The sequence below is a fragment of the Lampetra fluviatilis genome, chromosome 2 (assembly GCF_964198595.1).
Source record: "Lampetra fluviatilis chromosome 2, kcLamFluv1.1, whole genome shotgun sequence".
Classification (NCBI taxonomy): Eukaryota; Metazoa; Chordata; class Hyperoartia; order Petromyzontiformes; family Petromyzontidae; genus Lampetra; species Lampetra fluviatilis.
In genome coordinates, this window is record NC_136276.1 from 26,527,648 (window position 1) to 26,550,694 (window position 23,047).

A 23,047-nucleotide genomic window follows, 5' to 3' on the forward strand; every position below is an offset into this window, starting at 1 on the left:
ATGCCTTTATAAAGCAGTAGACTCTCAGAGGACCAGAGAATACACATTCGTTACGTCAACATGTATTGCACATACGTACATACATACATAGATACATGCGATACTACAGCTACAACAAGTAAAAACAAACTCGAGCTACCATCCCACAATGAATGTACCGCATACCGTTCTAAAACTGGAATTGTACTCGGACGCACGAGTGAACGCGAGCTTCGTGCGTGTGCGTGCTCGCTCGATGATAGGGGAACTGCCGCAGACCGCAGACTGCAGACACCGTATCCGGCACGGGCGAGGAGGAGGAGGGGGCCGGTTGGGATGTCCTGGGGCGTGTAAGACGAGACGGGAGCTCTCCGGCCTCCTCCTCCTACTCCTCACCCGGGACACTTACCCACTTATCTTGCTGCAGACGTCGGCCGCTTCCTCCATGTGCCGAATAACACGACACTGACAACCCCGTCAAGTTGCCAGTTTAGTCTTCGAGATATTGAGTCCATCTGCATCGGCAAACAACGAGAGAAATTGAGGTTAGAATGTTGTCGCATGCAACGTTTTCATGACTTTTATTTTATTCCCTGCAGATGAGTGCGGTGAGCGATATTGAGACACGTTCGAACTGGACTGTATTGCAAAGTGTGGACTTCGTTAAATTTTTTCACTTGACACGTGCAGACCTTAAAGTCATTAATTTGGCATGACAAGGTTATGTGAAAAGAAGTAATCCGCACATGTAGCAGTGCGAATTACAGGCCCATTAGCACCCTTTCTTCCGGATATAAATTGTTCACAAAGATCACACATGGAAACAGAATAATTGGCATTTTATAGGCGAGCCAAACATATGAACCTTATGGCGGGACCCCGGGGTCCCGTAAGCCCCCGGCTCTCGCATAAACTGCGTTGCGACGTCATTGTATGTCTGTTGAAGGCGAACAATGAGGCGATCTATTCCTCTCGACGAGCTCTACACGATGCGCTCATTCAAGTTTCAAAGTTTTGTTTCTTCTGCGCATTCGTCCTCGCTGCTGCGCTTGCACGACACGACAACAGAACGATCCGCGCCAGGTGGGTCGCGGCGTTTATGTGCGCGGTGGGACGCAGTCGCCAAAAATAAATTAATTACGATTTTAACTTCCGTTTATTCGGGCCCCCAGGGTCCCGCCATAAGGTTCATTTGAACAAGCTGGATGTACCAAAAATAGTCCTACCATCGGCCACATAACACAGAATCAGAATGTTTATTTATACTGGGGGCGGAATCCGAGAAGCTATGAAGCTCTTTTTCCCAGACGTCAAGTAGTTTCATGAAAGTCCAACACGCCATCAATCAGAACCTAGCAACAACACCCGTTGAATTGTTTTCTTAATGCCAGTTAATCTGTTGCCACATGCAATGCGCTCATAGATTTTTTTTTATAGTGATTCATAACCTTTTTCGATTTAAAGCTTTCGTGACTGCAGGGATTCATCTTCTTGGTTCTTTCGGTAAAGTCACGTAGAAGGGGAGTAATAAAATAATAAAAATAACACATAATAAAACAATTCTCACGACGTTTCGGCTTATATATAAGCTCCTAGCTTGGCAGTGTCTCATTCTTCACCTGAAGACGGCTGCTTGCGTTGTAGCCGAAACGTCGTGAGAATTGTTTTATTATGTTTTATTTTTATTATTTTATTACTTCCCTTCTACGTGACTTTACCGAAAGAACCAAGAAGATGATTCATAACCTGTTTCTTTTGGGTTAGGTCATGTCAAAATGTGTTGTAAACCCTCCTCCACCCAACACAGCCATTTAAGACAAATTCTCACGTGAATTAAAAGTGCAAAATGAATTAGTGCTTCAGAATCAGAATATGTATTACTACTGGAGGAATCCTATGATCTATAAAACTCCTTCTCACAGATATCCAGTGGGGGCAGTTCAGAACGTTACAACAACAAACAATACACAACAAATACGATAGGAGTGCAAAGTATAGGAAACATGAAAAAAATCACTTAAAAATAAGCAAGTAAAACTAAATAATGTATTTTTTTAAATCATACTGATAATGCCAACGGAGCTATTAGCTCCCTTTTCAGAAGCGACTTGGCCACAAATGATAGCTCACTGAAGTGGCTTATCGCGTGGAAATATATAAGAGCCAAATACTCTAAATGCACGTGACCACAGAGAGAGAGAGACATGCAAACTCCAAATATACAGCAGGGATCAGGATGAGGATCGACCCTCGACCTCCTGTATATCACGCGACGGAGTTAACATCTCTCCAACACGGGGCAAGGAGGTCTGGTTGCTCATCGCTCCACAGCGTGTTTCTTTGATCAACTCGTGTGGTCTGCGGAGCACGACTGCCTGATATTGACCTCAACGAAGTGGCTTATCACGTGGAAATGCATAGCAGCCGAATACTCCAAACGCATGTTTTGGAATCGAACTCTGGTCGCCACTGGTGTAAGCCGTGACTTTGAATAGAACTGAGGTCACAGGGCTCATAGCGCAGTGATTTATCCACAACACTCCCGCTCCCCACACACATACCCTCAATACTTGCTCACAACAAAGATTCCCCGTATAGCCTTTAACAGACTGTGAGGGCAAGTGCTGTTAGCGAGCACATATGAAGCCCGGAACGGCACATGATGGGGTGGGTGGCCAGCACCACGCCCGGCCGCCTTTGTCTCCAAAGTGGCGATGCTAACACATCGCACCAACTACTCATTTGAGGCCGAGTCGACCTAGGGGGAGGCCCGGTGCAGACAATCGTCACTGGTGTTGGCCGTGAGCGGGAATCGAACTCGGGACGCCCGATTCAAAGCGCAGCGCGCTCACTGCTACACACACACACGGAGGCACAGACGTGCACGCAGACACACACACATACACAGCACTGCATAAACACACGCACTCCAGCCTCTTACGCAGAATAAACGTCAAGCCATTCCGCGCGGTGACTCAACTGCTGAACACGGAGCTTTCGAAACTAAGGTTACATCAAGCTGAAACTTTGTTCAAGTTAAATGAAGATGACAACGGGAACATCTATATTTGAACGAGATCATCGGTATCTCGCTCGTGGTTACTTAGACGTAACAGCTTAGGGACTATTTTAGCACATCTGCTGAATATAGGAGGACCGTGTCAGAGTCTTAGGATTATCCTTTCTCTTGGGCATCCCAGCAAAGGAAGCCGCGATAGAATGCAGCTTTCATAAAACAGACAGTTGCACAATAGAGTGGCTTACCTGTACGCTCATTATTTTGGTTAAAAAAGCCAAACAGAGAATCCTTCGTTACGCAAAGAGCACAAGCCATTCCACATCAATCAGCGCAATCCACGGTGATGTGTACGTAGGTCGCCATGGTTACCAACGTGTTATTTTTCTCTCTCTCTATTTAAAATTCCAAGTCTGCTAGGAGATAGAGAAGAAGTCAAACATTTGGCCTTCCCCATTGCTTGCCCGACACTCATCCACTCCCCTTCATCACCGCTTGTTGGAGACAAAATGTGTCCCTCTACACGAGAAGGATTGTCCCTCCCTTCAAAATGCCAAAAATCCTAAAGCATCTCATGAACACGGTATACGAACCGCAGCTGCCATTGAAGAGCTCAACTCTCCAGAGAAAGAGCTTTGCTGCTCCTCACGTGGGCATTAAGGTGGAGCTCATCACTTCAATACAGACGTGAGTCAGTGGTGACAATTCCACGATTCTATGGCAGGGGCGAGTGTATCCACAGGACAACAGTTGTTGAGGAATGATGGGCAACTTCCAAACCAGGATTCAAACTCGTCCCCTTCCAACTGTGAGCCGCTCATTCTGCCTCGACAGGTTCCCCTCGAACCACGATGAAGGTGTAGGTTTACTTTTTAATTTAGCGTCCTATACGCCAAGGCATCTCAGAGCACATATACATCACAACTCATCTCCATTCAATTCACAGAGCAACGAGGTGACTTGGTCTGCCAGGAGGAGGCAACGATTGCTGTGTTTATAATCCAAACAGTCATTTGGGAGAAAAAAAATGTTATTGGCAAATCATGGATGCTGACGCCGGCACACAACGGCATGACCCTCGCGAGTGATGTCAAGGGATCTTTTAGCGTCTCCTGCGAAGCAGATGGCGCGCACTGTTGTTAAGGTTGATACGCGTCCACCACAGTGTTAACCAGGGCGGCCACCGAACTCGAACCCTCTGCAACAAGTGCCGAGGCCAATGCCGCCGCCCACTCAACAACAACAACAACAACAACTTAATTCTGCATGCATTCCAATTGACTGTTTATAATGATTAATGTTAAACGTAAACTTGAGTTTCTCCAAAAAGGAATAAGGCGAGCAGTGGTCTGTGTCCCTGGCACCAGTCAGAAAATATCCTGTTGTGATGTTCCCAAACAAGAGCCAGTGGATTTGAAATTCAAACCAGTTATAATTTGTTTTATCTAAGAGTTTGTAATTTTCAAGTGGGACACTTAATATGGTTAATATCTCATTTTTTTGCTCTGGACAGGAGCCAGGCTGGCCCAGCATTGTTGCAGCCAGGCGAGAATGTCCCCATGCATTTCTAAATGGGTCCCGAGTTGGTCTGCCAGCCCCAGGCAACTTTGGCTCTCATCAGTGCGACAATTCGGGAGAATTCATCGGGCTGATGAGCTCACTGCCTTGGCTCGTAACTATTGTACATCAAATGTGTATTTTGTCATGAAAGAGTAATACTATTGCCGGAACAAAGACAACCGTTCCTCATTTGGCCCTATAAATCGTTGGGCTAAGTGCCCGTTAGTGAGCCAGCAGAGCAGACGAGGGGGGTAATGTGGATTAGACCAAGCCCAGTCGCTTCGCTCACCCCACTGCTGCTGTTAGCACACTGCATCGAGTGCTCGTTTTGGGATGATTTAGCGTATGGGATGGCCATGCCACGTTCAGATATGAAATATGAATATCTATGGGACCTATTTGCCAGTATCAAAATTAGGAGAAAAAATGTTATGTAAAAAAAACCTTTACACTTTCAAACACCAGATAGATAACTTTCACAAGAAATTAAGTCTGCATTAACCACACGTACATGTGGCAAAACATTCAAACAAACATGCTCTGATAATGTTTGCATTTTCTTTGAAACTATTTGGCCTACACCAGAGACAGCCTTTTTATGGGCTTGTCTCACCAGTGTTAGTCCAGAAAACGTCAAAAGGCGAACGGTACAAAGGCAATGCAATTTTCACAGTATTAATAGCTTGGGTTGAGCAGTTATATCCATGTGAATTGCGAATCGTTGCGTGCGTGGCGAGGAGTTAAACCCACAATGTGCCCAACGCTGCGCTCAGCTCTTGCGGGAGCAGTAACCGCAGGAATCTGGGTGAGAACTGTGGCGTTTAAGGTGGTGAGGCCGTGGTGCAGGGCCCACCCTTGGCTCTCTTTTGAGAGTAGCAGTCGGGATGGAAATGCGGCTTCAGTGAGGGATTTGCAACATTGATTAGCCAATGAAAACGAGTCACGAGGCTCAGTGAGGCTTTCCTGGGCAAACAAGCGTAGTCGTGATAATTATAATATATTCAAGAATTGTCGTGCGTTCTTTTGATTTTATACGCAAACAAGTCAACCGCATTGTTTCTATATTTTATGTAATCCTTTGGAGCACGCTTAATCAAAATTAGCTGAATGAAATGCTTTAATTGGCACGTAACCTTTGTTTCCCCTCGCAGGAGGCGCGTTAGAAGAACTATGCAAGGTCTGTATGCGCGTGTTTACGTTAGGAGAAATCCTTTAATTAAACATTATTACTTGACCCGCATTATCTAAATTGCCATCACTAAACAAACACAATCAATTAGGAAGAGCCGCTGAACACACGGCGCTCCACCCACGCCGCGCGTTACATTTCAGGTGCTGTACCCACAGCCACAAAAGCCGAGACTCAAACAACGCAGAGACTCCATTGCGAGTGTCAAACGATGCGCCGCCCATTCAGAGGTTTACCCCGTCGATCTCCCGGTGTGGCAGCGAAGACCATGGCTGATTCTATTGAATCACACTGCGCCCCCCCCCCAAGCCAACTCTATCCACCAAGCATCATAAATGGGTAGATTACAGTGAGCGTGTGGTGAGTTGAAGTGTAGGTACCCTCACCTCTTCTGAGATGTTTCAGTTTCATGTATTAGGTATAACCCTGTGAGCCATGTGATTCTTGATTCGGGTGCAACCGCAACAAACAAAACCATGAACAAGAAACATCTTAAAGTGACTACACGCAACAGGAAAATCCAGGAAAAAACAGCAAAAGTCTTCCCGAAAAAAATATCGTATTTCAACGCTGTGTGCAAAAATCCCAGTGGGATGCAAGTCAAACAATAACAACCATAAGACAATTTAGATTACGGTTATCAGTCTAACTCTGTGTTACAACAAACAAACATGGCTAAACCAATCTGGCCAGCGTGGAAGAGTAGGCCAAACACGGTCTAGAGCTCCCAACCAGTGGAGACCATTCCACCAGCAGAGGCGTTATTACGTAATTTTTGGGATGCACATTTGCTTTTTTAAATACTTCTTCTTGTCAAAGCTACAGAAAACAATTTCAAATTCTATGAAGATGTAAACAAAAGTATACATACTCACGTAGGAAGTGACTTTACCGAAATAACCAAAGAGTAATTCCTGCAGCCACGAAAGCTTCAAATCAAGTTTAAAAATATACAATTGCTTGTAAGTAGATTCAGAGCACCGTACAAACATGCTTTGAAATCGGCGTCAAGCAAATGCATGCATCTAAAACACACTGCATTGTATAGGGTCCCCTAATGTCTCGTCATCGTCTGCGCTAAATGTATGTGATCGAGTGGGAAACGTACTCGGTTCCATACCTGATAATGTCTATGGAGAATTCTGACCTCTGCTGTAAGAGATAGATGGATATTCAACGAGCAGTGACACCATTCACAAAGGTTAGCTATTGTGTTCCACTATCACGACCTCAAGGACAAATACACAATAACCAACATTATATTTGGGTTTCTTCTGGGTACTGCACTCTAGTTTCCTCCCATATGCTAGAAACGCGTTCATTCGTGAAAGTGGCCAGGCCTCTAATTGAGGACTCTTAAGAACTAGTCTCGAGACTCGGTGACATTTCCTGCCATTATTACAACGATTGCCCTCTGGCACTATCTGTCAAAATATTTGGCCGTAAAAAAAACACACGTTAGAAAGTGTGTTAACAACAAGGTAAATATAGTGTTTGTAAAACACATATATTAACAAGTTTTTTTTGGGGGGGTAAATGTTGTCTTTGTACCCAGTATACCAAATCTGACATTGTTGGAATGTTCTTAATTAGACCATGTGACCACAAGCAAGCCAATCGCGAGATGCTGCCCCCATCGCAGATTGTAAATGCTTCTCGATTCTGAAAGGTTAGATTCCCCCCACCTGTGCTCCCAGAACCCAACCTTGGCTGCCTTGACATTTTTACTGCCATGATGTAATATTAATGATTCGAGGATGCATTTGCTGACCTTTTGGTAACAGTGGGCTTCCCAGGTGCTCCCTGCTTCTTTAAAAACTGCCATTTGCACACTGCAGCAACAGCCATGGAGCAAAGAGACCTCGGCAGGTTTTTATCGCCGAATGTGTTCGCACACACCCGTCGTCACACTGCTCACTTTCATCTTGCCAGGGCTGCCAGATGGGAACAATTTCCTGCACAATTGGACATTTTGTGTAAAAAAAAAAAGGCTGCTGTGAATTGTTATTCAAAAATACAACTTTTTAAAAATGTCTGCTCTTTTTATGAAGTCTGAAGCTGGCAAATGAGGTGTTATTCCTTCATCTGTCCAAATGGTTTGGGTAATATTTCCCCTCCCCCACCCTCCCCACAAATTTTGCAACGCTGCTGTCTACTTTTAAATATCATTGATGCTCGCTGTAGCCGGGAATCACACTTAATATTTAATGACGAACGATTTTGACATTACGTATTTAATATGTACTCTTAATGGTGTAGTGTTTACTCCAATTGTGCTATATATATATAAAAAACTGCAGCACAGTACTTATTTAAACCCAGATCTCTATTGAAGAAGAGAATCCTGGTCTCAGTGGGTTTTTTACTGTTTATAAAGGTCATCTGTCTGCCTCCGATCTATCTTTACTCAATCCCCTTTACACAAACACTTCCCATACAACCTTATAGCCCTTCATTCTCAAATCACTGTACCATTATGACTAAGGATCTGTATGAGATACCTCAGAATCAGAAAGTGTATTTATCTTGGAGAAATCCGATGATATATGAAGCTCTTTATTCACAGATGTCCATTAGGGGTGGGTCAAAAGGTTACAACAACAAACAATACAAAAAGCAACAACTACATTTTCAACAACTCAAAGGGCCTTGCATGACATCTCATCTCCACCAATCCAATGCCCTGCTGCAGACTGCCAAGAGAAAATCCCCCCATCGGCAGCTGCGGTCGTGTGGCACAATATGTTGCACAGCAGCTCCGACCTTCGAATAGGCATTTGTTTGCCAGTAGGGGGCGATATCGCTACGTTTCGTTTTCTTTTCCCCAATCAAGTAATTTTGTAATCGTGATGAAATTTGCCAAACGGCGTCGGCACACATGGCCTGCTCTTTCGAATCACACCGCAGGACCTTTTAACGTCCGTTGTGAAGCAGACGGCAAGTGTTGTTTTTTTCTTTCTTTACAGTTAATACGCCCAGAGTATTAACCAGGGTGACCGCCGAGCTCAGACTGCGGACCTCCGCAACGAGCGGCGAATTCGCCACTGTGGTATCTTGAGTTCGCACACCTGGTCGAACAAAAGAAAACTGAAACTCCCTTTAACAGAATTACGTTCATAGAATGGGAGAGAGAAATGTGCTGGGCATTTAGCTATTCATTGTGTGTGTGTGAAAACGCCATTCGAATGCTGTGTTCCCCAAAAATCATACAAATCCTCTTACATTCGCAAAACCCTTTACCTTCAAGTGATGCACAATAAGCTCAACGAAACTGGAAAGCTGGATAAGAAGGCAGCTGGAATAGCCTGGTGGCTGGCACGCTTCCAATTGTAGCCGATGTACACGGGGTAGAAGACTGCTCCAATGTTCGTGGCCAATTCTCGCAGCTGGCCCGGTAACTATTTGGCCAAGAAATGAAAGCGGCGTCTACTTAAAAAAAAACGGACTTTGAAAGAGACCGCGACATCTTTCACATTTACTACGCCGCTGTGGGGGCCTGGGTCACAGCCTAAAATTGCTCACGTGTAAATGACTTGCAATAAACTAAAAATAAAAACGTGGCATTTTAAATACGGTCACTTAGGTCTTGTGTGCCGTGTAAACAATGCACGATTCGAACATCTACTCACGTAGTGGAATATTCAACATTAAAATGCAAGTCTGTTTCCAGCACTTCTAGGAATACGTACTTTACAGGGATTTAATCCCTGAGGTGAAAGTAACTTACTTCTAATTGCTCTCAACTTTGACGGTATTTTAAAGCCCCGTGACCATGCCTGCTGGTGGAGTTGTCCACACACCCAGGCAACTCGCTCCACAACCAGCTACAGCCCCTCCCACGTAAACAGCTGTGGCCAAGATACGAAATTATTTTTTACATTTTGCTCAACAGGTATCATCCATAATACAGGTTGGTTTTTTTGTGGGGGGGGGGGGGGGTTAGCTTGCGTAAACATAAATATGTCGTTAAACTCGCCACCACCCGACACAGACAATTAGTAATGTTTGTCACATAAACAGAACATGTGTTGGAGAGCACAACATTTACAATCTGAACAGTTTTTTTTTATTTGACCAGGTAAGGCCCACTGAGCTAGGTAGATCTTTTTCAAAAGCGACCTGGCTATCACAAATGATAGCTCAACGAAGTGGCTTATCACGTGGAAATGTATAGCAGCCAAATACTCTGAACGCATGTGGATTCGAAATGTTGAGGGGAAAAAACCGAACGACCCAGAGATAAATCCACGCACCAACGTGGAGAACATGTAAACTCCAAATATGCAAGCGTCAGGATTGGGATCGAACTCACGACCTCCTGTATAGCAGGCGAGGTAGTTAACATCTCGCCACCGTGACGAGATGTTAAACACCACGAGGCCTAGGCACGAAAATACAAATGCCTGCCCCAGATCTCCCAGTCAGCGTCGTTAACCTCTCTCTTTTCTTTCCACTCGGTCTCTCTCACCCACTGCCCCCCCCCACCTCTCCCATGCACCCCCTGTCAAACTTGCCTGCTAACTGCCCCATCCTCCGAGAAACAGCTCACTTTTACCCATCCGGCTCCACGGGCTCTCTGGGCTGTTAAAACAACAGGGTGCTGACCCGTGCATTGCTAACACTTTGCTGCAAAACAATCACGACATTGTACAAGGCACCCCCCCCCCCTTGCCGCATGCACATTTGGGCTCTGCCACTGAAGAGGTTGGGCGGCAGGGGGGGCGGGGTATGGAGAGGGGAGTCGAGGGCTGTGCCCCGCTTCGGGTTTGGCATGCAGCAGCAATGGATGCTGAATGTGCGGCGATGCAATGGAGTATAACGTAATGTGCGGCTTCTTGGTTCTTTCGGTAAAGTCACGTAGAAGGAAAATAATAAAATAATAATAAATAATAACATTATTTTCCTTCTACGTGACTTTACCGAAAGAACCAAGAAGATGAATTCCTGCAGTCACGAAAGTTTTAAATCGAGAAATGTGCAGCGTTCAAAATCTATGATGCTATGCTGCATATTGATCACTGCAGTTAATACCGCGGCTACTAATGATGATGGTGATTGGTGTGATCGAATTTAAACGTGTTGAGATATTTATTAATTTCGGTGTGTCTGTATTGAAGATAAAAAACAATTTTAAATCGGCATATTGATAGAATGTCCGTGATTCAAATTAGGTTATTTAATCATAAGTAAACACATTCTTTGGTAACACTGCATGGGGCGATAGGTGCACAAGCACAAATAACAGCAACAAAACTCAACACATTCGTCAATAACAACACAGTGGCCTTTAAAGGAAAACATATCACGAGAGGCCATGGCCATTTTCTTTAAACGGCACGCAGAAAGTCCAGAGGGACACTGCCCCAGGCGTCGCCTCTTGTAATACTTTTCCCCTTTTTAAGGCCACGGCGTTATTGACGAACGTGCTGAGTTTCTCTGCATTCTCATATGCAAGGGGGGAGTCCGTTTTGATGAGTGTGTTTTGAATGGGAACAATGTAAAAAAATAACATCTCAAAACACCAAATCTAAACGTGCAAAGTCAAATATAGCATCTAAAAAAACTGAAAAGAAACAATGGAGAGTTACCATTTAAATGTAAACTACGTCATATATAAGTGCATCATTTCATTCATGCATTACAGTTCGATAAAAGCTTGAACAAAAATAATTCACAAAATAAAAATAAACGAATCGTTTAAAAAATTACATTTTTAAAATATGAATTAAAGAACTTTATACTATATTTAACCGTGCCTGTACAGTATTAAACGATTATCAAAATGCAGTTCCTATTGTGGGCTTGCTTTAACATTTCTCTAATCAAACACATATACGTTCCAAATTTCCACAAGAGGGGATAATTGTCCTTTTGCAGGAAAACGTCAACACGACTAGACTTGCTGCCATCTAGAATTAGACCCTCGGTGTTTGAGATCTGATTTTTAATGGAAAGGGCAGTGATCAAATATTTATTATGAATGCATTTTTTTTCCTGAAATAAAAAACACCCCCATCATGTATGTATGTATGTATGCAGAACTCGTTTCACACCGAAAGTATCATATTTATACCAATTAGTTATTTATTTCTGGGAAGACATACATGTATTTAACCTAACCCTGAACCCTTTGACATTCATCATAGCCTCTGCAATGAATGTGTATGAACATCGTAGCATCATTAGAATCCTTTTTAATGTTTTACGCTTCATTTAGGGTTTTTTTTTTAAATCAAACGTGGAATTTGTACCGTGACAAGTAAAACAGCTACATTATGGTATTGAGAACGCCATAGAATTTTGAACATCCATTTTCAAAAATATGGAGCACTTTGATAATGACCGGTTGTGAGATTTGGATGTGCCCTGAGCAGACAGGTTCTGTGGCGAGCGTGTTGAACGTTCGGCAAAGTCGGCTATCTTAAATATCTAACGGTCCTATTTCCAACGAAGAATTAATGTTTAAGGTAAACATTGAACACGGGAGGGTTGCTCTTTCCTAAGATGCCTACGAATGTACTCTTGGTGGACTACCCACATTAGCCGGGTTTTCGCCGCACATTAATGCATGTGCATTGCTGTTGAAATATGTGGAATGCTACCATAAATAAGCACACGTTTCTACCAAAGAATGCATACTTGGCATGAATAATAAATGTGCTGTAATGTACTGAGGTTTTATTTTTCATATTTAAATAAAAATACGACATTACAATTCCAGAACACCCACTGGGGCTCGAGAACAACAGCCGAGACACACGCCATTCACACAACACACACTGGCGGGATCGTCCGAGATCAATTGTTGCGATATTAAATTAGCAAGTGCACGCAATCCGACGGCTTTAAAACAATTTTGTGATAAAGGGCCATCTTCGCAACACCTGGGGAAATTCACCTGCTCATCAATCGCACGAAACAATTGATCCTGTAAAAGGTCAGTTACGAATGGTGCGCTAGAAAAATCCATTGAGTGACCACCCAGTGTCGAACCGAATCTATTAATTGTCCTTTTGTGAATCAGAGCAGCAAAAATGTTGATTTTCGGACACAGAGCTGTGCATCGACACACGTCAAGTCGTTTTTTTTAAATAGCCACAGCTCTGGGATGTAGGTGTATCCGCTCACACCAACCTTATGCACGCCCTTGCAAGGAGCAGGGTCTTAACCGGACCTTTTGCAAACGACGTTTCACATGGTTATGCTCAGGTACACCCATTGGCTCTCAGTATTAGCCCTCGTGTTCAAGGAACCCATCACGGCACACTGGAATACTGCTGCATGGCTGTATTTTTGACTCTGGAACAAGCAAACACATTCGGTGTTAAATGTTTCCTATTGAATTGGCAAGCTTCACTAAATGTGGAAACATCCGGGCCAAACACTGCACTCTGCATGGTGGTACATTACTGGTCACCCTGTAAAAGGGGTCTTCAAATACAATTCGTAAAGCTTCGATTTAAAGCTTTCGTGACTGCAGGGATTCATATTCTTGGTTCTTTCGGTAAAGTCACGTAGAAGGGAAATAATAAAATAATAAAAATAAAACATAATAAAATAATTTCGATTTAAAGCTTTCGTGACTGCAGGGATTCATATTCTTGGTTCTTTCGGTAAAGTCACGTAGAAGGGAAATAATAAAATAATAAAAATAAACCATCAAATTCTCAATCGAAACGTCCTGAGAAATGTTTTTATTTTTATCATTTTATTATTTCCCTTCTACGTGATTTTACCGAAAGAACCAAGCATATAATTCGTAAAGCGTCTAAAAATACAACGGTATCTCGAAACACGGTGCTTTATGGACATTTGCTATACACAGGAACGAGGAGCATGATGGAAAATGGTTTAGAAGCCTATCTGGAAGTGTCAACTATCAAGAAATGTGCAGTCCACCGCGCAATTAAAAACTGGTGTCTCGTTGAAACAAATAATTTCGGGATGCTACATTGGCAGTTGTGCAGAAGCACATTTAATAATAATAAAAACTTTTCACATTCAATAATAACACTGTGGCCTTAAAATAAAAAAATCATAGGCGCCATATCAGGCAAAGGCACTTCCTCATAGCAGATAAATGAAGGATCATTGCCCAAAACGTTTCCTATTAATATATACATTTAATGCATAGAAATATTACTCTCCGACCAACATGAATTGTTTCATAGAGTGCATTCCCCCGCATTTCGTGCTGCACAAAATGTGCATTTCTCATCGGAACAAACGTGAGCGTACGAAGAGCGTGGGTTGTGTGCACGTCTCAGACTGCAGCTCAACGGGGCCGAGGGGGGAACTCCCCCCCGCTCACCCCCCCCCCCCGCTCACCCCCCCCCCCGCTCACCCCCCCCCCCCGCTCACCCCCCCCCCCCGCTCACCCCCCCCCCCCGCTCACCCCCCCCCCCGCTCACCCCCCCCCCCGCTCACCCCCCCCCCCCGCTCACCCCCCCCCCCCGCTCACCCCCCCCCCCCGCTCACCCCCCCCGCTCACCCCCCCCCCGCTCACCCCCCCCCGCTCACCCCCCCCGCCCCTGCACCCCACCCCCCTCACCCCCCCGCCCCCGCCCCCCACGGACGGAGCACGGAAAGGAATGCGCCGTGCAAGCAGGGGAACGACGCAGCGGTCCCCTGGCCCACCTGGTGCCAACCGTGAAAGAGGCACGGCACCAACAATTTGCGTTGCCGCATCCGGTACATCTCACTGCCGCGTGCCGGTTAAACAAAGACAAAGATCCCCCGTATAGCCTTAACAGACTATGGGGGGAAGTGCTGTTAGCGAGCACCTATGAAGGCCGGCACGACACACGAGGGGGTGGGTGGCCAACACCACGCCCGGCCGCCTTTGTCTCCCTAGTGGCAATGTTTACACACCGCACCAAGTACTCATTTGAGGCTGAGTCGACCTAGGGGAGACCCAGGACCGGTTCAGATAATCGTCACTGGTGTTGACTGTGAGCGGGAATCGAAGGTTCGTAGCGCAGCGCACTAACCGCTTCCCAAATTACCGGTTAAACACACACTACCGGTTAAACGCACACACACACACACACTACCGGTTAAACGCACACACACACGCACATTACGACCCGGTGCAATTTCGCCGAAAATGACCGCGAATCCTAAAATATCTGTGCTGTAAAAGGAATCCTTCATCTGAACAAACTAAAAAATATATTCTGAAAAATGTTGAAAAGGTGAATGTAAAAAAAAGAAATATATCGCAGTTAAAATTGAGAAAGCTTATTAGGATGCTAAAATGGCATTCTATCAAACCGTGTAAAGGCCAGATGCTCCTCGGTGGGGCCCAGCTCTTTATATTGATACTGAATTTGAGATACATTTATTCGTTTCAGCAGGAAGTGCCCAATAAGCCCTTTCATGAGCATCTTGGGATGGTACGGGTATTTTTTCACAAGACGTAGAATCACCTGCTGTTGATAATGTATAGATTAATAGCTACATTACATAGACAAATATTCGTAAAATATGTTAAATGTCTAAATATATTCTTCAAAACACCCACATTCCTGTATATGTTCATTATATAATCTGAATTATGTTAATACTGGACAATTCAATAAAAAATGCCCTGCAATGTGAGCAGATGAAAAAAAAAAATCACATTTCCAATGCACTGTTAGATGAAGACCTCCAAAGCATAGTGGTCGTTTTATTTCACCACTATGGGTGGAGGTTGCGGGGGAGGCACGGGGGGGGGGCAAGGCCCCTTCCCAAACTGGACGCCTTTATTAATATATTTTCAGTAGTTTACAATTAAGAAAAAAAATTGCACTCGCGATTCCTAATGTGAGAGACAAAGCAAACTCCTGCCCCACCCCCCCTCCAAATATAGAAGTCAAACTCCGCCTGTGTCCACCGCATTCGTAAGGGTTGTGAGGGGGGGGGGGGGTCCCCCTCCGGAGCAGTTTGCACGTTGCTTGCCTGCTGATGTTTGCCATGGCCAGAAACCAAACTGAATCCACCCAGGTGCTTGGTTCATATCGCAGCGCTCCAGCAAGCCTCTCCGCCGCCGTCACTCCGTTTTTCTGCCCCTCCATTCATGCAAAGATATTTCAATAATTCTACGGGAAAATTAAATCATCACCATTATTTAAGTATCATGCACACAAAGACGAAGGTCCTCCATAGAGCCTTAACAGACTGTGAAGTGTCGTGAGCAAGCACCTATGACGGCCGGCACGGCACACGAGGGGTGTGGGTGGCCAGCACCACACCCAGCTGCCTTTGTCTCCCCAGTGGTGATGTTTACACAACACTCTAGGTACTTACTTGAGGCTGAGTCGACCTAGAGGAAGCCCAGGACCGGTTCAGATAATCGTCACTGGTGTTGGACTCGAACTCGGGTTGCTAGGTTCGTAGTGCAGCATGTTAACCGCAACACTACCGCTCCCCAATTGTATGTATGATCACACACACACACATACCACGATTAGAATGTGGCATAAAGCAAATGCCTGATTGCATACCTGTCAACCCCTTATCAGTGTCTACCTTATTACAGATCAATTCAGATCGTATTGGTCACTCCGTGACCTGATACATCTCAACGTTCATCCGACAAAGTCCCATCACAACGGGAGAAACACGCCGTATGGACCTGCAAACTCGATATCCCTGTACAAGAATACGGGTAAACCGTATGGGTTGACAGCCACGTGATTGTTTCATCAGCATTGTTTTCTTTTACAGAGCAACACAAAAACAAAAGTTATTTCCAAAGCCCATATAAGAGATCAACACAGAGCGAACGCAGAGCAATCACATTGCTTCCTGCCACGGCGGATTCCTTTGCTTGTCCTTAGAACTGTTCAGGGCAATTAGAGGCACTTCCCACTATTAGCCTTTGAAACACTGTACCCCGTTGTGCTCACCCTTTGCTCGACTGCGCGCTCCGTTATTCTAAATATTTTCACCGGAGAACGTGGCCAAGACGCTACTCGTCACTGGAAGTCTGGTACTGGTGGCAGTTCAGGGTCACATGTCACCCACCACTATCTAAACAGTCTACAGAGTCTGCATTTTCAAGATAAGTTACATGGAAAACTAGACGGAGGAGAGAGCGCGAATACTCAAAACACTGTGACCTATTACATTCAACATATGCCGTAAAGGCATACCATGTGTACAAACAGAGCCGGGCACATACACAAATAATTCGAGCGTGGCGAATGGGAACACAGCGCAGAGAGAAGTGCTGTGCATAAAAAAAACAAGAATCATGCTTTTGCCCAAGATGGATTTCAATTGGACCAGCAGGTTCCGTTCAGGAAAGCCATCTATTGTGACTTTATTTAAAAAGGCAGGCGAAAACAGTGGGGGATGTGGTGGAACTCGGTAAACACCAGCAGTTGTGTTAGTTGGAAGTACAGCAGCTCACTGAATTAATAGTAAACCCAGGTGAAGCCATGTTTGTGAGCATGGGCCCTTTGCTGTGAATGTCTCATGTCAGGTAAAAACAAAAGCAGGGAATCCACCAACAATCACAGGTCGGGACCAGAAAATCCAGTGCTTACGGGACTGCAGTTAATGCACAGCAACATAACTAAACTGGGCTAGGAATTGCGTGATGTTGCTGCGTTGGCAGTGGTGCACACGCACAAATTAAATTAAAACAAAAACTCCATCACATTCGTCCATAGCACTGCCATAAAACAAAAACATATACCCGGCGATATTTTGGGAAATGTCCCTTCTTCATCGCACACAGAGAGAGATAGCGGCTAGAGAGATAACAAAATAGTTGGAGACTGCACTCTACACTATGGGGCCTGATAATAAGAATAAAACATGTTTCCTAATGAACCGTTAAATTGGCATTATAAGTTACATCATTGGTATATAAAGTTACCTATGAGAGGAACTCAACTGGGGCTGCATGTGGCTTTTTGCGCAGCTACCAAGTCAGCTTTGCTCTGAATTATGTTCAACGTTCGAGCTTCGGGATCAGAGATTATTATTTCGTAAAACGACGGGTCCCCAAAAACCTGTTATACTACGTGAGACTGGTTGATCCGCTCACGTGATTTCGAGGGCACACTGCACTCTCCCGTGCGCGTTCTCCCATCGCACCGACAAGTGAGTGCTCAGCTTGAAGATTGGTCTCCAATTAATGGATACTGGTAGGAAACTCCTGGTTACACCAGCCCACAGGGGATTGTTGTGTCCGTCGTGCAGGGAGGGGCTGGGTGGGGAGGGTGGGGCTGGGTGGAGAGGGGATGGTGAGGAGTGGCTGGGTGAGGAGGGTGGGGCTGGGTGGGGAGGGGCTGGGTGGGGAGGGGAGGGGAGGGTGGGGAGGGGCTGGGTGGGGACGGGCTGGGTGGGGAGGGACTGGGGAGGGGCTGGGTGGGGAGGGGCTGGGTGGGGAGGGGCTGGTCACCCCGTGGTGCCCTTATAAAACTCAACGTTTAACCTCCTCACGCCGACTTGTGCCCGCCCTCACAGTCGGGCATATTTGCGGAATACACCACGCCGCCGTTGACCCTGGCCATTGACCGAGCAACCCAACGTTCCTACTAGCTCCCTGCGCGACTGTGGCGAGGCACTGTGTGCAGGGTGGGCCAGATGTCCTGTGACCTCCGTTCAATTATCTCGAACTGAAAATAAAAATTATTTTTTCTCGAGTCAGGCTTATTTAAGACAGCAATTAATGCGCACGGGAAAACAATGTTAGGGGTCAATTAATTTGGGATCACAAGACATCTGGGCGACCATGTAGTATATGGTATATTATATATAGTATATATTAATATATTATGTGTAATAGCATATGGTATATTCTATATTAAGCCTCTCCCTGTCTTAAAACATATGATGTTATCTGCAATAAATATTCCTCAAAATACAATATTACACATAACGTAATGCATTTATCTCACCCTCAATGCCTCTCTCTCAAGACACACGCAATGTTGTGTCATCAGGGCGGCAGTGACAATATAACTCCAGCATTTACAATACACACGTGCACCTCTGTAAGCCAATGTGTGGGGACTGCACACAATTGCAGCAGCAGGCATGAATCTCTATTGGAGGTCGACTCATCCCATCATCCCAACAGGGTCATAAAATATTTACCACTTTTTTTAAAAAGCAGATAATGGTCACCCTATGGATAGCTTGCCTTACGCCACGATAATGTGGAATTTCCATCATCGGCTCAAGGGCATCGATAAAGACGACTAATTTCGTTTGATCAAGGGACACCGACTCAATGACTTTGATATAGAGAGTGCAGCACACATGGCTTAACATTGTAATGCTGGGTTCAATAATATGAGAACATACTCGGCTAAAAGCTTTTAGGTTGAATGCTTCGTCGGTAAGAGGATTTGAATGAGGACGGTAGAGGAGATGGGAGGTTGTTTAGTAATTCAGAGGAGGGGATAAAATCCAATATCCTTTACCTTCTTGACATACATCGCCAACGACTGTAACACGGCAGAGTATGTGCGTGCCAGATATAGACTCACGCGAACGACAAATATGATACGCGCGATTCCAAAGTTAAAATTAATTCTCTGATCCCAGCGCATGCGCGCGCTTGCATTTGCGAGGAGAGCGCCTTGAGCCCTGCCTATTTAAATATTCATCTGTAGTTGCAGAGCACCTGTTGTTTTATTGGAACCCCAGGAATGTCAAGCTGTAGTCTTGGCTGCTTGCGTGGCCGGTTAGACAGGTCCGACCAAAAAAAACGCGTTCATATTTAATTATGCATGTGTGGCCTTATTAAATTTGAATGGTAATGAGGAACCAAATTACTCATGCATGCTAACCTTGGAAAAGTGCTATCGTTTCAAACGTATTCAAAACTTAAAATGAACAGAGTGTTCGAGAAAATATGTATTAAAATATATACAGGTTAATAAATGCTTGTAAATGTGAATATCAAAACCTTGCTGGTAATCGTGAATCTGCTGCAGCTGACGTGATTATATTGCACTTATGTGCACATGTATGTCCTGTATATGTGCTCTACATTGTTAACGTTACGCCGTTAAGCCGTCAAATCGTGGAACGCCGGGCCTCGGGCATGGAATGAGGAATTTCCACCAATGGCTTGGGCTGTCAGCAGAGATGAGTTCCGGCCCCATGTCTACATCATCAGCGATGATCCACTGCTGAATGACGGCCTCCCCTAAGCTGTCCCCCATCTCTCGCACATCTTGCGATGTAATAATCTATCGGATAGGTTCATCGTCGCGTCTCAGCGGTGGAAGCTTTCTCCACAAATCTGGCTGTCGCCCGATGAAGCTAGTTGTAATTACTGGCGAAGCGTCGTACTCAGATGGTGAATGTTGTGGCCTTGCTCTCCAACACACCGGTGTGCTGTACTCGTAACACATTGGCATGTTCGGTTTACGTCACAAACCTTAATAATTGGCTGTGTCGGGTGGTGGCGGGTGGTGGCGGGTTTAATGACACGTTTATATATTTACACGATCTAACAAAAGAAACCCTGTATTATGGATATTTTTAACTTGCATATATTTATCGTATTTTTTTTCTCAGAGCAATTCCAAATTTTTTGCTGTTGTTGGGTATTTCAACAGAACTACCAACTTTAAAAAGGTACAAATAAATGTTCGATCAGAGACTTGTGACAATAAATGTTTTGCGTGCGTGTGTTTGTATCCCATGCCATTGTAAGCGAGACCACCATAATAATGTATTTACTTCGGGGTATTTTGATATCAAACTAACATCTGCAGAAAATTAGTTTCCCTTTGGAATCATGAAAACACACGAGCATGTTAATAGAGATGGGCGCCTTAAACGGCTTTGCTCTGTAACAGCCCAAAGCACAATTCTTGGATGTAAATTAGCATGGCCACATCACAATGGCGCTCCCAAGCAAGAATAAAACAACAAATGTACACTTTCCAGTGGTTCCACTGCCTTGACATTTAAAATATCTCACCTTCAATGTGGCTAAAATGATCTGCAATTAATAAGGAATGCCCTCTTTTTTGATTGAACGGCGTTGGGTATTCCCACAGCTTGTGCAGCCTAAACTGTTGACATTCTAGCACGTACAATATGGCTTTATTTTTAATCCGCACCTGTTAGCTTGCGCAGTGAGTCAGGTTGTATTTAATACAAGGGGGTGTTGCGTGTTCTAATCTGCGAGGTAGTTGAGGAATGTTTCAATGCGCAGTATGCTGCGAACGGTCTGCATTTGGTGAGCATTCATCTCAACCGATTCGGCGGTAACAATTTAGAAACAATGAACAGGAGGTTCCACAATCCTGCGGGTTGAATACTTCACCAGAAATGGAATGTCTAGGGGACTCAAATGAGCGCGAGCAAGAGACCGCGCAAAGGTGTTTGCAATCTGACGAGTTAACCCGCCTCGAACGGATGATGAATGAACAAGCGTGCGTGGAGTCAGGTGATTATTTATATCTGTTGTCGTATTATATCACCGTCTTGGCAATGTGACAATGACGCTAAATGGACGTGCGCATAGAAACACGAACTTTAGTTGCCAAAATGTCGCGCAAAAGCAATCGCACAGTTCAGTTGCATCCGGATGCAATAGGATGCAATGGTATAGCTCGAGACAAAATTATACACCAGATATCACCACGTCTCGGAAACCAAGTGGGGGTTTGGCCTGCCTAATGCTCGGACGGGCGAGCATCGTGCATAGCAGGCTGTTATAGGGTGCGGCAGGGCTACGTGGCAGGCAGCAGAGGGTAGAGTGGCACACTCCACTCTTCCGGATATCTGTGAAAAAGAGCTTTATAGATCAACGGATTCCTCCAGTATACATTTTCTGTAATGTACTTCTGACCACCTTCACTGACCAGCATGGTGATGTATGGTCAAATAACCCCCGCTTGTGTTGCGATCGAAACGTCGTGATCTATACATTTCTATCTACGTCTCTTAAATCGGGTTTCATCAATAAAAGCATCGTCGTTTCCCTGGCAAATATAACGGACGTAACAGGTCGCGTAAAACATAGACATTTTGAAAGAAATACTCAATGAAGAAATAAATGGCAAGAAATCACGATGTATATGACACAATTTTCTTTTGATTAAATAACTTTTTGCAAATAAGCCATGAAAACGCAAATGGTTAAATCGTTTCCCTGAGAAACATCAAATTTCAAGTTACAGCAATAATTACAACAATCACGTTATTGCACTGGCTATGTACGGCATGAAAGAAGATTGACATACGTTACATACATTTCCCCCTCCTCAATGACTTTACCCAACTCCACACTTCCCAATACTAAAATATTACAACAGAATAATTAAGAATAGCTTTTGGTAATGCGTCAAACGGCCAATTAACAGTTTTGTATCCGGCTCAACATTAGCTTTGTTGCTTAAACTGCGCTTGCTTATGCCATTAAAGATTAAACACAGTGTATTTTTTGACAGTATGTGAGATAACATATTGATTTACACGCCACAAGGCATACGAATACAAAAACAAGCAATTATCTTGTTAAAATCGTGTCAATGTTGGCCATACTCTTGATTTAAGCAAATACTTAATGAGGATTCCTTATAAGCTTTGGATACCTTAATGAGCGCCTCATGACATTTATCTCAACCTATAAACGTTTTCAAGTGCGCGAATGTAAATATGTTATGATTAAGCACAATTCTAACGGTAAAGGCTGGGTTTCTGGAAAGGCACATCAGCAGAGACCTGTCGCTGGCATCTGCCCCGGGTCTCCCCGAGGCTGACAAGCTGGTGCTTTGTGTCAACATTGCATCATCATCACCGAGGTAACAATGTTGTACCAACTACGCCACCTCTGTGTGCTGTGTGCCTTAATAGATGCTTGCTAACAGCACATGACCAAAACGGGTCTTTGAAGAAAATAGATAATACATTACGCATTCGACAGTTGGGCGTGTGTGTTTGTGAGCACATGCACATTTTTACTCTGTACGAATTTTTAAAAAAAAGGCTATTGATTCTTGTTTTTAGACAAGCATATCAACCAACTTTTCTGCCCCGAGGCCCTAACATTAACATGATTACATTAGTGATACGCGTTATTGTTATACGTTATTTACAAGCACTGACCTCTGGGCACAACGAAAATTAATTTGCTGGGGAGGGTCGGCGAACACTTAGTGGCGTTTCCTCCGACTGTAAATGTAATTGAAAATTGACTGTGCCCTTGCAATAATGCAATTGTATCGCTTGGCGCGCCACAGTTACGGCGCTCGGTTGTGTAAAATGTGAAAGTCCAGCCCCTGCATGCGGTGGTGATCACAGCAACGACGGGCAGCAGTGGCCCTGCCTGGTTCAAC

General features: G+C 44.6%; 1 protein-coding gene across 2 annotated transcripts in view; it reads right to left on the reverse strand.

Annotated features, from left to right (window-relative positions):
* The window catches only part of LOC144944675 (neurensin-1-like), a 286,366-nt gene that overhangs the window by 221,361 nt on the left and 41,958 nt on the right, over positions 1-23,047 (reverse strand). Inside the window, exons 1-2 of one of the 2 annotated variants that reach the window (XM_078873049.1) lie at positions 15,687-15,783; positions 389-494 (exon numbers count right to left, since the gene is read on the reverse strand). The gene's annotated coding sequence lies outside the window, so the exon portion shown is untranslated. Of the gene's footprint in view, positions 1-388; positions 495-15,686; positions 15,784-23,047 lie in introns of those variants that run through there. The other variant, XM_078873038.1, reaches the window with a different exon arrangement.